General features: G+C 40.3%; 1 protein-coding gene across 4 annotated transcripts in view; it reads right to left on the bottom strand.

The window, feature by feature from the left end:
• STAMBPL1 (STAM binding protein like 1) overlaps positions 1-12,889 on the bottom strand; it is a 43,670-nt gene extending 30,781 nt beyond the window's left edge. For 2 of the 4 annotated variants that reach the window (XM_082673700.1, XM_082673697.1), the window contains exons 1-2: positions 12,070-12,205; positions 11,131-11,191 (exon numbers count right to left, since the gene is read on the bottom strand). The gene's annotated coding sequence lies outside the window, so the exon portion shown is untranslated. Of the gene's footprint in view, positions 1-11,130; positions 11,192-12,069; positions 12,206-12,335 lie in introns of those variants that run through there. The other 2 variants (XM_082673698.1, XM_082673699.1) reach the window with 2 other exon arrangements.
• Between the last annotated feature and the right edge of the window lie 758 nt (positions 12,890-13,647).

Below are 13,647 nucleotides of genomic sequence, written 5' to 3'. Positions count from 1 at the left end.
TAGAGAATGGACTTTAGAACATGGGGAGGGGTAAGGGTAAGATGGGACGAAGTGAGAGAGTGGCATGGACATATATACACTACCAAATGTAAAATAGCTAGTGGGAAGCAGCCACATAGCACAGGGAGATCAGCTCGGTGCTTTGTGACCACCTAGAGGGGTGGGATAGGGAGGGTGGGAGGGAGACTCAAGAGGGAGGGGATGTGGGGATATATGTATATGTATAGCTGATTTACTTTGTTATAAAGCAGAAACTAACACACCACTGTAAAGCAATTATACTCCAATAAAGATGTTAAAAAAGAAAAGAAAATACTATCCACAAGTTATCTAATTCAATGAAGCACAATGAGTCAGAAATACATTTTTTAAATAACATCATCTTCTTGCCTGCCAGATGCCTGAAGCCCAGAGATGAGGTCAGTCCTTGGGCATTATTAATCAATTTTATTTAATTTTCATAAATTTCCTAAGGGCAGTGCTTGAAAGGCATGAATTTAGTCCAGCACTACTTTCTTTCTTTTTTTTTTTTTTCTTTTTTTTTTTTTTTTTTGCGTTACGCGGGCCTCTCACTGTTGTGGCCTCTCCCGTTGCGGGGCACAGGCTCTGGACGCGCAGGCTCAGCGGCCATGGCTCACGGGCCCAGCCGCTCCGCCGCATGTGGGATCTTGCCGGACCGGGGCACAAACCCGTGTCCCCTGCATCGGCAGGCGGACTCTCAACCACTGCGCCACCAGGGAAGCCCCAGCACTACTTTCAAAAGCAAAAGCTGTCCCAGAATACCTCTCATACGCTGCTTCTCCAGTGTTCCTCAACCAAAGGAAATATTCTAACTGTTCAACGTATTTCAATAGACAGCTGCAGTCACATTTTTGGTTTTGAACTAGACAATCTCTTCAACGAGGTGGACAAAACCAAAACAGGCTGTGTCCCTTCATAACTTTCCCTGGCAGGTTACTTTTAAATGTTTAAAGAGCCCCCTCCCTATACTTCCCAAGTCGTTAGCAAGTGGCCATCCACTGTTTCTCTTTGTTCGCCCCACTCACTTCCTTCTTATTTTCCTTCACTGCAGCTTATACCCCTCTACTCTGATGTGAAGTTTCCTCTGAGTGTGGTTCCTGGGCCACCTGCACCATAATTACTCAGTGGAGGAGGAGGGTGGTTGTTAATAAGAAACAGATTTCTATGCCCCATCAAGTCAGAATTTCTGCCAAGGGTGCCCCACAGAGCTCTATTTTTATCAAGCAGCCTAGGAGATCTTTATGCACATTGAAACTTGAGACTCACTGCATCAGATAAAACTGCTCTAAGACAGTTACAAATAACCCCCTAAATACCTGCCTTGATCAGCTGAACAGTACCTACTTTCGAACAAACTCCTGCTTTGCTCTAAATGAAGTAGAGGCATTTCCTTTTTCCTCCCACTTCCCTCACCTTGCATCTTACCTATTAATTTTCTGTCTTTTAACATACTTTTATTCCATGGGACACATTTCTTTCAAGGCTTCATTTAAGGCTTAATCTGAGCACTGTGTCTACACTCCATCCACTTTCACCAGGGTATCCGACTGTGATTTCTCACTCAATAGTTCCAAGGCTAATAACTACTGTATATCTTTCCCACAAGTATCAGCTCCAGGTAAATTCATTCATTCATTCATTTATTCAACATTATTTATGAAGCTCCTACTTCCTGCTAGGAACAAGTGAGCAAAGACACAGAGGATATTGATCTTTTGAAATTTACCTTCTGCTAGAGGCAGGAGGTTGAGCACAGAGGTACTAAGATACTAAACAACTAACTGCACAAATATATCATTAAAACTGCGGTAAGTGCTACAAATACGAAATACAACAGAGGCGGTTATGCATTTTTTGGCAAAAATATCTCAGAAGTGGTGGTGTGTCCTTCTCAGTACATCAGGAGACACTGATTTGCCCTGTTATCAGCAATGTTTACTCTGATCACCTAAGTTATGTCTGCCATGTTTCTCCCCTGTAAAGATACTATTTTTCCTTTTGTAATTACAAAGTGTCTTATAGGGAATTACTTTGCCAATATGCAAGTATACTTTTGCCCATTCATTTTAGCATCCAAAGATTATTCTCTTCTGAAGTGATTATTACTGTGGTGTTTGAAAATGGTGAATTTTCTATTTCTATCCTTCTTTCTATATTTATTAGTTTAGTTGGAGTTTTTGTTGAAGGTTGTTTAATTTTTTGTACAAAATTTTAAAATTTTAGGCTGTCAAATGGATCTATTTTTTTCTTTTATGATATCTGGATTTTTCATCATTCTTTAAAAGGTCTTCAAACTGACTGATGATAAAAATTTTTTTTAAATATGTCTACCAATCTTTTCTCCTAGTAATTTTATGGTTAGTTATTTTTGAATAAATACCGTTGATCTGTGTGGAATTTATTTTTATGTAAGTAGTATGACAAGGATACAGATTCTTTTTATCATTAGGCAAAAAGACCCTGAATCTCTTCAATTTTGCTTAGCTTCTTATTTAATTCTCAACTCTGCTCAATAAGGTGATCTGCCCAAACTAGGAACTAAGTACATATTTATTAAATTGAAGTAGTCTGTTAATTGTACCTCAATGAAGCTGAAAAATAAAAGTCTGGGAGTGATGGATAAACTTACATAGAGAAGAGATATCGGCAATTCAGAGAGGAGGCAAGTATGCAACTGTGTTTGAGATACCCCAGGACTGGACTGAGAGTGGTAAAAAGAATGTAGAAGGATTAATAGCTATTGGGAGCGATTCCGAGGGGAAAAAAAACATAGAACCTGGAAGTTAAGTGGACAGACAGGGATATAGGAGCGTAAGTAGGCAAAGATACTGCAAATGTTGGCATCTAAGGGAAGTGGAGATGGTGATGCTTCTGACTTCAACAGAGAAAACTTCTGTATCTCAGTAAATGGCATCAACACCCAATTACACACAACCTGGCAAAACTTGGAAACAGTCACCATGCATCTTCTCCCTCCCTCAACTCCACATCCATTCTACCACTTATAGTTGCTGAGTCACCCTCCAAGATATCTCTCAAATCTGCATTTTCTCACCATCTTTCCTTACAGTACCCAATCTGTGTCACCCTTTACTCTGTCTGCATCGCTCGAATAGCCTTCTAATTGGTCTATTTGTTTCCATCATGCTCCCCTTTGTTTAATTCTATATACAACAGGTATGCTATTCAGATATTGTCATTTCTTCACTTAAAAACCCTTTAATAGCTTTCCATCACTGTCAATATCATGCATCTTTAATAGGTCCCACAAAGCTGGGTCTGATCCAGCTGCCAACCCACCAGCCTTCTATTCACCCTCATTTCACACTTCTACTTCCTCTGTATCTTCCCAGTGTTAGTTTAAGCTTCTCTTCCTCAGGCAGATATTTTTGACCACTTCCAAACTAAGTCACACTCTTGGTCATATACTCATGAAGAAATACCATACAAACCCAAACTGAGGGATTTTCTACAAAAAAGTCTGGCCAGTGTTCTTAAAAAGTGTCAAGATGATGAAAGACAGAAAGACTGAAGGAATGTTTCAGATCAAAAGGGACTCAGGAGACATGACAAAAAATGCCATGTGTGATCCTGTATGGGATCCTGGACCAGAAGAAGGACACTGGTGAATGTGAATAAGATCTGTAGATGAGACAATATAGTATTGTAACAATGTTAGTATCCTGATTTTGATAACTACCGTGATTATATTAACTGTTAATATTTGGGGAAATGGGTAAAAAGGATATACAGAAATTCTGTGTACTATTTTTGCAATTTTCTGGAATTCTGAAATTATTTTAAAATTAAATATTTTAAAAATGTTCAATTAGTACCTTAACGATCCCTTCAACAAGTAAAATGACAACAAAAAGAAAAAAGTTTGCATCATATGCAACATATATAATATTGATTATGTCTAAACTATAGGGCATATTTGCAGAACAGTAAGAAAGAGATACAAAGTTGAATAAAAATCGGCAAATGGAATGAACACGTCATGAGAGAAATATAAATGGCGAAGCAGCACGTGAAAAATATTAAGTTCACTAGTAATTAAGAAACTATGGATTTGAAATGGTATTTCCACTTATTTGATTGATAAAATTTACATGATTGGTCATACTTAATATTGATGAAGACTGGAAGAGAAATTGGCAATTAAAAAAAAAATACATTCCTGTTGACCAAGCAATTCTAAGTTTCCCCCATAGACTGTCCTGCCCAAATAATACACACACACACACACACACTCTCACACACACACTTGCTCCCACTGTAGCATGGCTTAAAAATATTACAATTTTGGAAATTAAAATACACAGCCATCAAAAGGAGGTTATTTGAAATAAAGAATCTGTACAGGAAATGAAGCCATTAGAAAAGACTTACATCTATACGTGCTGAACCAGGAAGTTGTCCGCGTTACAGCATTAAGTGAAAAAAAAAGCAAGTTGTAAAATAGCATATAACGTATGACTCCCACCTATTTTACAAAGCAAGTTGTAAAAAGCATATAACGTATGACTCCCACATATGTATTTAATGTATGTTGGCATTTGCAAGAAAGGTATCTGAACAACATGCACTGGATTTTTCTCAGCTGTTCTCTCAAGGATGAAATCATGAAGGATTTCATATTTAACTTATTCATTTCGGTACAATTTGTTACAAGTATGTATCACTTCATTATGACAAATTATACTGTTTTTAAAGCCTATACATTCTCAGTAGGTAGCTCCAGATTTGAAGCCTAGCCCTGCCAGTTTCTAGATGTGTGGATTTTGATCAATTACTCCCTGAGTCTGTTTCCCTTGTCTAACGTGAGACCCTTGCCTCACAACGTTATGAAGGTAGTGGTAGTTGAAACAGTTATTCAAGGGCTTTCTAAACCCAGAGAGGCTATCTGGCCTGATGACTGGGCAGCCTTGGTGTCACACCATAACATGCAGCTGCTGGAGAGCAGTTTATTGGCTATAGACCTTCAGGAAAACAGCACAGGAGAACACTGCTGCATGAACCCTTCAGTCAGTCCTGCCAAATTCAAAGCCCCAAGTGCTCACCCTGCTCCCTTCTGCCTTTCCTTAATCCTCTCTTCTGGACCACGTACCATGTGTCCCTAGCACAAGAGTAAGGCTTGTTTGCATCAGGTTAGTCCCCTGCTCAAAAAAGCAACTGATAACCTAGTGTCTACCCGAAGAGGTCTAAACACCCTTGCTGGCCCTCAGTGCTGTGCACTATTAGACTTTGCTTTCCACTGCTTCCCAATATAGAAGTCTTGCCCTACTTTTCTTTTTGATCAAACCCTCTCTGCCCTATCCCAACATCTGTCATTCAGAAGGAGGTGCAACATTCTTTCCTGCCAACTCTGTGGTTTTCTGATTTCTTCCACCTGAAAACAGGTATTAATAAGAAAATTAAACACAGTGTTGGGTGCCATTATAAAAACTCCAAGGCAGCCTTGATGGCTATGTTATTCCATAAAAATGTATATGAAAATCAGAGGAATAAATGCATCAAGCTTAAAAACAGAAGCACAAATTTGCATATAAAATTAGATTTAGCTCCTAAATAGGTTTTTCTCTAAGTATGGTTTATTGACCACCTGCATCAGAATCCTCTGAAAAGGCTGTTAGAAGAAGGCTCCCAGGCCCCGCCCAATCTTACTGAATAATAACCTAGGGGGTGGCACGGAAGTGATTCTGGTTTTTTGAGACTAGTTTGCGATGCACTGCCCTAGTTACCTTTCTAAGTCTTTCAATAATATTACACTTGACAAAAGACAAAGAACCTTGATGCCATAAGCATGTGATGGTCATTTACATTTCTTTCAAAAGCCACATTTGAATTTCTTGAACTTTTCAATACTTGGACAAAAAAAAGTTCCACACCCACCAATGATTGTAAGTGATTTTCATCTTTTTTTTTTTCCTTAAAGTACTATATTGATTCAGTAAGGAGTTTCTCTGCCCCATTTTTACAAAAACAGGAACGTATGAAGGATTTATTCCAGGCTTCTCTTTCCTAATCTCATTCCATCTACCACTTCCAATTGTTCCTCTTGTTAAAGAAAATTTATCCTGTGGAACAGTTTATAAACCAACCTCTCAAGGACAAAACAGATTGGAAAAGGAACTGAAGTCAATCTGTCAGAAGACTGAAGCATGAACCCACAGGCATAAAGCCCTCTCCATATTTCTTCTCAGTGGTTGAAATGCATACTTCCGGTGTTAAAAGACAGGGCTCCAGCAACAGGTTAAATAAAATTATACGGTCCTTAGATGAGCTGAATTTAAACTTGATCACCATTACTGACTGCAGTTTTCTTTATGCCTTTAATGAAAAGGTGCACAGTTGATTACTGTCCTAGCCACTCAAGTTTGAAGTAACACTCCCAAAAAAGACCCACAGTGGAGTTTCCCCCAGTACCTGCAAAGGCAAAACAGGCAGGCAGCGTCAACTGGGGACTGGAAGGGTTAAAAATGAGTCATCACTGGCCTCCTGTTTCCATTAAACCACGGTCAAATCAAGTCAAGCAATCAAAATGAATAATTTGTGATGAGTCCCTGAACAGCTATCTCTTGTATGAGGCTGGGCTGAATCTTTGGTTCATTTACGGTGAAAGCACTGAAACCTAAGCATAGCAAAAGTTTAAAAACAAAAGACCGAATTCACCAAAACTCAAACTTAATCAAGTTTAAACTCACAAAATTTTAAAATAGTTCCTTTAAAAGAAACTGGACTTTAGTTAACTAATTATGTAATTTGCACAAAAGGGTAAAATCAAACAATGCAGACTGTATTTTTAAAAATGAGATTTAAAAAATTTTCCTCAACTAAATAGTATCTGTGAACTTTACACAAGACCAAGAAAAGTTTTTGCCTCCTTAGAAAAAAACAATACTAGTTACAGATTTCTGAAATTTATTTATGAGAATAAAGAATTATAAGGACTAATGTAATGTTAAAATATTGAAATCAGTGATGACATACTCCTTGCTAAAGAAGTTCTGGAGGAATGCAGAATTTTTGATTCTTTGTTGCTACAGCAGTCTTCCCACCTATAATTAAAATCTGGCCTCTCTTTTTTTTTTTTTTTTTTAATTGAGGTATAGTCGAAGTATAATATAATGTTAATGGCAGGTCCAATAATAAAAACGCCTGGCCTTTTATAATTACACGTAATTATGTCAAGTCAAAGAACAGCTAAAATTTACTCTGCTTTTACTCTATAAAATATTCTGAATAAAAATGGTTATGAAATGTCATCATAACTTCACCATGGCTTCTGAATGGGAGATATATAAGACTCTGAGAGTGTGGACAAAGGTGGATGGCATAGAAGTTTTTCAGAATACTGATACCTTTCCAATAATATAATGTACACATACTCATTCGTAACATCTCTCTTCTCCAGTGATTCTTTACATCTAATGTAAATGTCTCCCTAATATGTGTTATACAGTATATATTATATTACATATAATATGTAGTATAATGTATATATTTTATAATACATACCTTATATATAATGTATACATTATATTATGTATACACGACATACACTGTATAAAATGCACCTAATATATATTATATAGCTAAATAATATTACATCACACAATATATATAAAACATATAATGTATATATTATACATTATATTAGGGAGACATATCCTGCTGCCTCCAGCGAAGGATCACTAGGTACAAGGAAAGATATTACAAATGAATATAATATGTATTGCATATGTCAACTGTTAGGCAAAAACAAAAAATAACCTACTTTTAAAGCATATGTGAAAACACAAATTGGACCCCTTCTTAAAGTATTTAATGAAACACATTTACAAAAAACCCAAACATCAAGGAAAAACAGCAAACGTTTTGTACAATAATCTGGGTACTAATTCTATCTATATAGGAGATGACAAACTCTGCAGTGGAAATGACTGGAGCCCTGGATCTCATTAGGACAAGCCCCCACTTTTCTCTCCCCAGTCAGTGTCCCCAGCACCTGGCATGTGATCAGGGATACACACAAGTTAGGCAAGCAAACACCGGAGTTGGATTGTCTGGGTTTGACGCCCAGCTCTATCACTCTATCCCAGCCTATGGCCCCGAGTGAATTACCTGGCCTTTTTTGCCTCAATTTTTTAATCTGCAAAATGGCACCTATTCCATAAGGTTGTTTTATGAATTAATAACAATAGTAACAACTAATACATGTAGCAGTTAACCTTGTGCCAGACACTTCTCAGTACTTTTCATTTATACCTATTTATTCATTTAATCCTTCCCCAAACCTTATGAGACAGAAACTAATATCCCAATTGAAAGATGAAGAAACTGAAGCGCAGAGAAGTTAGTAACTTAATCAAGGACCCACAACTCGTAAATGGCAAAAAGAATTCACGTTCCCAACCACTCCATCATCCTTGAGATAACAAATGTAAAGGCTGAGTACAGTGCCTGGCATATAGCACATGTTTAATAACTAGTATTTATTAATAAGTATTTGTCAAACGTTTGCAAGATTCTGAGGTTACACCAGGGCTCGGCAGGAAAGAATGCTGTGATCAACTGGTGGAGGTGTTCCGTGGATGTGGAATAGGTGTGTGATCACACTATGCCCCAGGTTTACGATTCCTCTTCCACATAAAACAAAGAATCCTGATGTCTGGCTGTCTGAAGTTTTCCCTTCTTCATCTCAGTGCCTCTGGGATCTTATGTCAGGCTGTCATTATCTGACATCACATTTCACCTCCACTCTCTCCTTCTGTTAACCCACTCACTCCCCATCCAACTGCCAAAGTGCTCTTCCGAAAAGATGCTTTCATTACATACTCCTTTCAAGGAACCTACCTTGAATTGGCTACTTGATCTAAATCAAAATTCCACCCCCTTGCTTTCAAGGGACTTAATGAGACATGGAAGGAACATGCCTTTAACTCTAGTTCAAGGGCTCGGGTGCCTACTTATCAAATGAATACTTGATAAGAATGGCCATGTTTCATTATGCAGAGAATAGCAGTAGTGTTTGTGTTACTTCACAACAGTAATAAGCAATTTTTAAATTTTATTTATTTTGGACACAGCCCAACAGGAAAACCTTTTGAAATGTTTAAGGATCTCATTTGATTTTTATTCAGGATGAAACAAGCTTGATTGGAGGACAAAAAGGGAAGAATATCAGAGAAAAATCTGCATTATTATATGCACCATAATGTTAATATCCAGACAAATTTCAGTCAGCTTTCTAATCGTTCATCCTGAAATTAGATCATGAATCATAATCACAGGGTAAACCTCCAATGACTGGGGACGTTAAGTCGGAGCTATTTAAAAAAAAAAAAAAAACGGAAGGCATAACACTCTTCATATTCAAGATCATACAATGCACTCATTTATTTTGAAAGGCTAGCTAGAGCTAATCAAAACATACGAATTACTGGTGTTTATATCAAGGGGCTGCTTTTAATAAATACAAGTTACTCAGTAGCCAGTGGTCTGAATTAATGTCTGTAAGCCAACCACATCAATGGACAAACATAACGTGGATTTAATTTAAAATTTAGAAAGAAAATCAAATATGAACTTTGAAGACTTAGCAATTTGCCAAAAGTTTAACTGGCTTTTCTACTCAACATGAGGAGATGAAGGATTGTACTAGAAGTTCATCTAATTTGCTTAGAAATGCAACTAATTTCTGACAAAAGGCATATCCAGATGTAGCCACATCTAGATCATTCCTGAGTTGAACATTACGATGTCAACTCAGGATTTCTGAATGTACACTCAACACATCCAACTGGACAATTCACATGTTCAGATAGCTGAAATAAGCAAGTCAGTAAGTACCAATACAGTGGTTTTTTCTTTGTTTGGTTTTGTTTTGTTTTAGCGGGATCGTTATTGTTCCTTCAGTTGAGGAAGTTGGTCTTAGTTGACTATATCAATTGGCTCCAATTTAATGAAATGTTTGATGATTCATATAAAGTTATGGCTAAAGATAATCAGTGCTAGAAGAGGTGATGTAGTAAGGTTGGGAAGATTCTAGAATTGGTATTCATTTAACAAATATTTAATGGGCAGCTGAGATCCATTAGCCCTCAGGGGTAGAGAACTGACTCTCACATTTTCAAGGATGACCATGAGTCATTTCCCGTAGTTTCAATTGAAGCTACTCCTAAATCTTTCACAGGGGAGAGAAAAAAATGCTAGGATTAGACAGAATCACAAACCCAGTGGTTTATAAGTGTGTCTAATTGGTAAATGTATCCTCCCTGAAGGCACATGGCATTTTCTGGGCAGCATCTACTATTTCTTCTACCCCTCCGATCCTGAGCAAGAATTACCAGGTTTTGCTTCTCTATAAAAGGCAACCTCGCTCTCTGGATTGTAGCTGTAAGTAGTATTGGGAAGAGTCCTTGAAGGAGGAATGTGATCGAACTGTGTTAAGACCTTTGTGCCGAAAGTAAACAGAGGTAACTATTACTAACAATTCTTTATTTTTTATCAGTCCTTCTCAGAAGCTAATCCCCAAAACAGTCTCCTCTCCAGGAAATAATCTCTCTGCTGAGGACACCCTTGGGACCACGATGCTCCCACTTCTCCCTCCAAGCCTTTCAATGGGAATGAGTCCTATAAAACAGAGCAAAAGTATGCAAGAAACTGGCCCTAAAGACCACAATATGGGTAAAGGACTTGGATTCTCTGCCTGCTGATTTAAATGGTGCTTATGTTACAAAAGACTGTAAGAAAACACGTTTCTTCTTAAAATTCCCAAGAACCAGCTAATACATAAATTACAGGTGAAGTAGTATGTTCAAGAGCAGATTCCCAAGAGGCAAGCAATTTGCTGTATACATGCTTGAACAGAAAACAAGCAGCCTGTTCATTTTCCAGGGAGATTCTAATAACATTTCATGCCTTTGAATGAAGATGTAATGGAGCAAACGGTAAACAAGAGGTACCTACTTCCCAGTGCCTTCCCAAAGGCATTGACTCAGTATTAAAAAGAAACATAGATATTTACAGTGTAGCTATAAAATGTCTACAATAATAGAGTCACAGAGTACATTTTTTATATGTATATATTTTAAAACAGAGTACCTTTTTGAAGTTCAATTTAGCATCCATCCCACAAACATAAGACTGCCAACTGAAACAAGATCTGGAAAAGCATAGAAGATAGTGGCTTAAACTCTGTGTAAAACAACCATAGAAAACTACTCCCCGAAACTTGAAACAGAAAATCAAACATTCACGTGTAATTGAATGGCTGGAACAAATCTGCCATATTGACCTTGACAGGGCCTTGAATCATGAGATCATAAATCAGCATCCTGGTGATATCCATTATAAACTTAGAAATGCCTTAAAACCTAAGACTTCATTTTATTCTCAGTGATTAGCAAGATGTTTGGAAAGCACTGTGCTCTCTGGAGCTTACTTTGAAAGATTCAAAGATTCGAACACCGATTTCCAGAAGGCCACCCCCAAGCCACCCAGACACTTAAGATTTTCTTCAATCCTCTCGATCAGCTTCTGTTTCCTGAATTACTTATTGTTTATTTATTTATTTTCAAATTTCAGTAATTACAGCACCTTAGGCTCTTGGCTATCAGCGGTGTGGCTTGTTTCAGAGAGTTCTGGAAAATTATGTTTTAGTGACATTCCACTTCTTTGTGTGTTTCATTAAAGGCTCTCCGTTAAGGCTTATAAATTATTCAGGTGAGGGAAAATGCCTTATGAGTGGCTCATAAACGGCGTAACAGTGGCTCATAAACGGCGTAACAGTAAGCATCATCTAGAAAGGCATGACACACGGTCCTGCAAGGACGCCTGTTTTTCCAACCGGCGCCCCTTCCCTCCCCACACCACGCACCCCCAAAGACAATGCTGGGGGTCTCTCTGAACGCCGACACCATCTCCGAGGCCGCGCCCCAAGCCTAAACCAGAAACACCCGCGTGGAGGTAGATCACTGCGGGCGTCCCACCCTGCCCCCAGGAGCCACGGCTTCCTGCTTTCCCCATCAAGGTGAAACTAACCCCTCGGAGCCCGCTGCGGGGCGGACAGAGGCAACGCAGGTTGAGGCAGCCGACCGCAGGACTCGCAGGAAGGAAGTGAGCGGCCGCAAAGCGCATTTTCCTCCCGCGGAGCAAGCCCGGGACAGGACGTCGCCAGCGGAAGAGGGGCCGGCGCGCGCCAGGCCACCGGGCACACGCGTCCGCCGTGCACACTCGCGTGTGCCGGTGCGCGCGCACACACACACACACACACACACACACACGCGCGCGCGAGCGCGCCTACTCACCAGCAGCCCCTGATGTCCGGAGCCCGCGTGGGATGGCGACTGCAGCGGCTGTCCCCGCGCCTGCCGTGTGGCCTTGGCATCCGTCTGGCCGCTGCAGCCCGGGCCGCGGTGGCTTTTGCTAGAAGGCACTGCAGTAGGGTGATAGGGCACCCAGCGAGCAGGCGCCCGCTCCCTTCACTCTGCCGACCCTCCTCCGCTTCTCTGCGGACTGATGGAGCTTTGCTACCTTCACTCGTTTGGCTTCTGTGCGTTCCTCTCTTCCTCCTCCCCTTCGCTGCCGTAGCTCCCCAGCGCCCGGCGCAGAGAGCTCCCTCGGAAACCCACGCGCAGGCCTGGCGATCCCGAGCCTGCAGCAGCCGTCCCTGATGCCGCCGCCGCCGCAGGAAAATAAACTGTCACTGCGATGGTCCCGGCCTCCTCTGCCCCGGCCCCTGGGTGCCGCCTCCGCCTCTGCCTCCGCCCCTTCCTCGGCGGCGGCCTCCCGTGTTCCGCAGAAAACGCTCGCGGGTGGAAGCAGGTCCCCGCGGTTCGGCCTAGAGCGAATGTGAAACAATCGGGTGCGACTTTCTCTTCTGAAACCCTGCCCGTCCCCTTCTCAGCCCAGAACCACGTGAACTCTCATTTCGCTCCACCATCAGTTTCACTGAGGGGGACCAGAGTGGGTGCCTTTTAAGTGCACACGTGAGGTGATACAGCTGGATTTGACCGTGAACTCGCATCGCAGTCAGAGGAAGGATAGGGTTTTCGTGAAAATCCCACTTACACCGTATTAGGAATTCCACCTTGAGATTTATCCATAACCCCCCCACACACCGTGAAACAGTTTAGTCCTCTTCCCCTCTCCCCGCTCTGTGTCCTGGGGTAATGCAGGCTATTATGATATCTTTGGGATATTATATTATTATCATGTGCAGTGTTTTTAGTATGGTCCTGGCACTGAGCCAGGCACTCTACGTGAAATCTTATTTCATCCCCTCCACAGCCCTTATAAAGGGTACTCTTACTTTTCCCATGACTGAGGCACAGAGGAGCAAGGTAATTTGTCCCAGGTGACCCACCTGGAAAGTTGTAGAAGTTAAGATTTAAATTCTGATCAGACACCAAAGGCTATTCCTATTGGCTTTTAATGTGTAAATCTCTGAATGTGTAAACATTATACAAACACTACTACTTCTGAGTGAAATGCAGACTTTTTTTTACTTTTTCTGAGTTTGGTTGGGAGGTTACTTCCAAGAGAGGGAAGTGACTGCAGAGAGAGGAAATGGAACATGAACTTTTTCTAACCTGCTTTTCTTCAGGAGACCAAACTTCT

Source organism: Grampus griseus (genome assembly GCF_964374135.1).
Source record: "Grampus griseus genome assembly, chromosome: 16".
Classification (NCBI taxonomy): domain Eukaryota; kingdom Metazoa; phylum Chordata; class Mammalia; order Artiodactyla; family Delphinidae; genus Grampus; species Grampus griseus.
The sequence above is the reverse complement of the archived record's forward strand: the minus strand, read 5'-3'. Positions and strand labels throughout refer to the sequence as shown.